Source organism: Bidens hawaiensis, unplaced genomic scaffold, assembly GCF_021521415.1.
Source record: "Bidens hawaiensis isolate Kalapana, Puna unplaced genomic scaffold, B.hawaiensis_p1.1 tig00098607_1, whole genome shotgun sequence".
In the NCBI taxonomy this organism is placed as follows: domain Eukaryota; kingdom Viridiplantae; phylum Streptophyta; class Magnoliopsida; order Asterales; family Asteraceae; genus Bidens; species Bidens hawaiensis.
The window spans coordinates 1,392-7,087 of record NW_027504627.1 but is presented as its reverse complement, the minus strand read 5'-3'; the positions used below and the strand labels follow the sequence as shown (position 1 = coordinate 7,087).

Sequence of the window (5,696 nt, the reverse complement as noted above, 5' to 3'; positions counted from 1 at the left end):
GCTGAAATTGCCTCTTTATTTAACGTTTATCCTTGGGGTAGTGATGATGGTAATGATGATGATAGTGGTAATGGTGATGCCAATGGAAATAAGGCGGGAGATGAAGATCCGCTACACGAGGCTGAAAAGAATCGTGAGACTGATGCTGCAATCGAGGCTGAAATTGCCTCTTTATTTAACGTTTATTCTGTTGCAGGTACCGACTCATAAATTCAAGAAGCCATAGTAGAAAATAAAGTCGATAGTGATGTGGAATAAGCTACTCACCCAATCCATATACTCCGGAAAGGGTGACTGTTGAAAATGCCGATCAAGAACCCGGTGCTGATCCAGCTGCCAAGCCCAGTGCGTCAAGCATTACTATATGAGCCGCATGGCAAGCCTGAAATGGAGGTCGAAGTCGTACCACGATGCTAATCCTATGTTCTACGCAAAATGGCACCAAGATAGCGGAAGATGGGCTGTCAACGACGATCTCACATATTTGTCCTATGCAGATACGCACACACTGTCCGTTCTTGATATGAACTACTTCAGAAGGGAAGTCGGTGGAGGAGATGAGACGAAGACACTACAAGGATGGTTCAAGCGTTTTCTTAAGAATGAATGTAGAAAAGGATATCCCAGATTTCTCTCAATCCAAGAAAAGGATACAAGTCAAAAGAGATCAATCTGATCACCAACAAGCCAGTTAAAGGATGGAGGTACAAGATGCCTGAAGACCATGGAGAGCCTATAATGCATGGGATGTCGTTTGATGACAACTTGCTCTACGACTTCATCTCTTAGTAATTTGATAATGACACGGGTGAGGTGATAATTCATTGCAAGAGTATGCATCACCTCAGATTCTTTGATGAGCATGAACAATCGGGTTTTGGAAAGGAAGATCTGCTCAAGCTGCATAGATCTCCTTTGTGCACCGTTGAAGACGTGCGCAGGGACAATATCGACGCCATTGTGGACAAGTTTAACAAGTTTTTCTATCTACTTGTTGAAAAACAACCGTTTGATGAACACGAGGTGTTTGAGTATGAGTTCAAGTCCGACTGAAGATCGAAGCTAACAAAACAAATACCAAAGACTAAAGGGAGATTGTAAGGCCCATTTCATGATTAGTCTTTCGTATTTGTATTATGTATCTTATTTATGTATTTGTTAGCTAGTTGGACTTGTTATCTTTGTATGTTTGGGCCCAAGGCCATTTGTATTTGAGCCCATTAGGCCGTTCATAATGAAATAGATGTGCATGATCACACACACTATACAAGGTGTGTGTATCTCATCACACAATAACCTTTTGCAAAACCTTATCTTCTAAACTCACAAACTCTATCTTCTCTCTCTATCCCTCACGGCAATAAGCACACACATATAAGATCCGAGATCTCGGTCCTAGCTAGTTATTTCCGCTAACTAGTGTAGAGGTTAATCCAAGATAGTTAGTAATAGTTGTTGTATTGTTAAATCCGATCAAGAGACCTACAGAGAGAGAGAGAGCATGTGTGTGTGTGTGTTGAGAGAGAGAGAGAGTTGGGGTAGTTAAGAGAAGTGTTGTATATTATTTAAGTGCATTTAGGGTAGTTGAGAAGAGAATTGACATGACATTATGAAATTGATAGGGATTGAGGCATCTTAGATGACCACGCCTCTCTCCCTTATGATGACTATAGAACAAAATGGACAAATGAATTATCAGTGAAAAAAATGCTCTCTGAGGAAGAGTCTAACTACCTACAATGATGGACTGAAGCAGTTTTAGTTCACTTCAGGTAATGGTTTGGTTTGTTGATCATTGTCTTAGTACTGGCGTCCCAGTGAAATTTGTACGGGTACAACTTTTATGGCCTTACTATCATGGTAACTCAAGTCAGCTATGAGCAAGAGGCCACCAAAGTAGAGCTTTTCCCCCTATGTAGAAAGGATTAGGATTTAATTCTACTACTGTAGTTGTCCTTATTACCACTCATCGGGTAGTTGTTCCGTAACACCACTAGCTAGTCTACGACTAGCCTAAGAAGACCAATCCACTTGGCCTGCTTAATGAGTGTAAGCAAGACCCGACTAGACGGGTCGAGGTCTATGAGTTAGAGTTCTTAATTATTAATTACTCTTTTAACCTTGCTATGTTTATGACTTGTGTCAACCACATTAAGTATATGCTAAAGGTCAAATCTGTTAAAAAATAAAAAAATAAATAAATAAATATAATTATCGGTTCACCGACTCTTATTCTAAATTTAAATTAAGTTCAAAATAATCCAATCAAAATTATTCATCAGATATGCGGTTGTATATGAATTTTTTTTTTTTTAATAATATCTTGTTTGATTAAGCCATCATTTAAAACACATTGTATGAGACATGGATTAAGGGCGAGCAACATCACAAAGGGAGTCGTGCAAAGTTGTGGATTTTTGTTGACGACTTTTGTATCCCTCTTTCTATTTTATGTTTTGTAATAAAAGTTCACCAATTAAATTAACAAAACTAGCCCTATCCATAACGAAAACGAGTTGAGTTTATATTAAGTTTTTACATTTTCATCAGTCTTATGAAAAAGTGTCTGAAAAAAGTCAGTCTTAATGTCTTATATGTTCCACCGATAACTGATCGATCCGATAAATATAATTTAAAAATCCTTCATTGCGTAAGGATGAACATTTGGTGTTGAGTACCAACACCAATACTCATAATTATTAGCGTACTGATAAATTTGCTACGGTATTCGTTACCCTCATTTTCAAATATTTGATACCGGTATTTTTGGTAGGCATTGAAGCTATCCAAATTTGGAGAGTGCGGTAACCTACATATGCCGTTCTAAAAAATAAAAAGACAAAAAGATACCGATCTCATACCTTGTTGTAGGTGATTTGACCGTTTCTTCAATCATTCATTTTACTAACTTTCATTAAAATAACTTATATATGTATTCCATGATCCGACGACCATGTTTTTTAAGATAAAGAAATATGCATTCATATTAACACCGAGTATTGAACCAATTATTATTCTGATTAAAATTTATAATAGATGACAGTCGATGCAGATATCATTTTATAATGGTTTAGTAAAATATTATCACCATTACAAGGCAACTCATGTTTGACATAGGTATGCCTATATAAAGAGCTAAAAATAGAAGGTTCAAGCACAACAAAACATTAAGTGAAAGAACCTAGAAAGGAAAACATGATGAAAAATATTCTTGCATGTTTGGTTGCTTTTTCCATTTTGGTGGTTGGGTGCATGGGTGGTCATGGTCATGGTCATGGTCATGATGAGGTCCATGGACATGGCAAAGGCCATGGTGTTGGCGTGGGTTTGCAGGTGCATTATTACCAGAACCGATGTGGTTCGGTTGGTTGGGTTGAAAAGACTGTAAAGGATATTGTATGGAGCAAAGTTGCCGCAGATCCTTCCATGGCTGCCAAGCTTCTAAGGCTTCATTATCATGACTGTTTTGTCAGGGTAAGTATTTATTTTATATTCTTCACGGGGGTTATATCTGGTTTTGCCTGATCTTATTGGTTACCCAACTTAACTTATTGGTTATATTGTTTTGAGCTCGTAGGGATGTGATGGATCAATTCTATTGGATCCTACTCAAAACACGACAACGGAAGAGACAGCTGGACCAAACAGATCTATTTCAGGGTACGAGGTAATTGATCAAATAAAGACAAAGTTGGAAAGTGCTTGTCCGGAAACTGTTTCATGTGCTGACATTGTTGCATTGGCAGCTAGAGATGCTGTTTCCTACCAAGTAAGTGAATTACAATTTTACACACGTGCTTGTAATATTCCAATTAAAAGAACTCGAGTTTTAAACTTATTTTATTTGTCTAATTCGCAGTTTAAGAGGGAAATGTGGCCGGTTTTTTACGGGAAGGAAAGACGGAAGAGTCTCGCTGGCTTCTGAAGTCGGTGGAAATTCACCGTCTGCGAACGCCAACTTTACGACCCTCCTAGCCCAATTTGCAAACAAAAGCCTTGAACTTAACGATCTTGTAACACTTTCAGGTATACAATCTTATATAGATAATTAGATAGATATACAACCGCATAATTAAAACCTCCTAAGATATTATGTGTTATTAGTCAACTACATACATGAATATAGTTTTAAGAAAAAGATATCTAAACAGATTATATCTTTCAGACCATCTTCTATATATGTATGCATGCATGCATGCATCTATATATTCTAGTTTTCTAGACCATCTTTTTATCATGTAACTAAAGTTTTTGTCATGTGATTAACTAGGGGCACATACAATTGGGATCTCACATTGTACCTTAGTCTCGAGAAGACTCTATAACTTTACAGGAAAGGGGGACGCTGACCCGTCTCTTAACAAGAATTACGCAAAAACATTGAGGAAACTATGCCCGAACCCTATTAACCCGGCCACTGCTCTTGAAATGGATCCTAACAGCTCCCTCACATTCGATTCAGGTTACTATCTCACTTTAAACGATCACAATGGTCTATTTGTATCCGATGCAGCATTGCTCACAAACCGACATCGGCTGTGGTGTCAAAGGTTTTAGAAATCCCTTTGGTGTTCTTTGCTCAGTTTGCTAGATCTATTGTGAAAATGGGGGCTGTTGAAGTTCTTACAGGTGGTCAAGGAGAAGTAAGAAAAAATTGCCGTGTGATTAATAGTCAACGATTATAACCATCATTAAGACTTGATTCCTTGTGATTTAAGGTTTTTTTTTTTCAGTTCTTTCGTAATGTTTTTCTTGTGACAACTCGTAAGAGTTGAAATTCAAATAGATAAAGTGTGTTTTTTTTTACATAAATTCTAAACAAGCCTGTCAAGATTTGTTGTAAGATTGTGACCAAAGAAAAATGTATAATTTTAATGTAACAGATGTGACGCCACATATATATGTTCACTTTGTCACACCACGTCACCTTGACGTAGCGGAACACGCCAGTGAAATAGAATTGTCGCAGTTAAATTGGACGCGCAAATTGAAACGGCGCAATATATATCTACTCCACCATGGCACCGTGACGACACGTGTGTAACTAATGATTGGCAGATTTTATTTAAAAAGAATTTTTTAAATATAAAGTCAAATTGCTATTTTATTTTACTCAAAAGGTAAAAAGCTTTTTCGTAATTATGATGGTCAACAAGGCCATTCTCGTAAATTTTTCCTATCTATATGAATAATTTAAACTACTTACCGTACTAGTAAAGACGATATATTGAACATATGAAATTGTTTCATTTTTATGGTTTTAAACTAGAATAATTAAGTGAAAAATATGTTGTTAGTTGGAATCAAACTCATTATTTTATTTTTAAAATATTTGTTACAACCACTACAATAAAAAAGGCTTTTTAGAACCTTTTATCCTAAAAAGTTATTTAATAGAATGGATGATTTTTTTGGGTCGTATTATCATATAACTTAATAGGACACTTAAAATGTAAATTCTAATAAAGTAATCTATAAGACATGTAGTTGTTGATGTCTCATTATGTGGTATTGCAATATGACACTTTATCACTGGAGGTCTTATTATAACATAATTTAATAGGACACTTTGTAGTTAAGTCATAAATATTCGGTGTTATAGAACCCTTTCTAGTCAAAGTCATATAAGAACATAACTTGTAAAAAAATAGAGTTTGGGCGTACCTTGTAATTGGTGGTGTAATATGGGATGCGAT

The 5,696-nt window shown here is 36.3% G+C and overlaps 1 pseudogene across 1 annotated transcript; it reads left to right on the top strand.

Annotated features, from left to right (window-relative positions):
- The first annotated feature begins 3,016 nt into the window (after positions 1–3,016).
- LOC143608111 (peroxidase 24-like) lies at positions 3,017–4,733 on the top strand (annotated as a pseudogene). The gene is made up of 4 exons (XR_013149142.1): positions 3,017–3,474; positions 3,578–3,769; positions 3,860–4,026; positions 4,271–4,733. The product of XR_013149142.1 is annotated as a peroxidase 24-like (transcript).
- Positions 4,734–5,696: the final 963 nt, after the last annotated feature.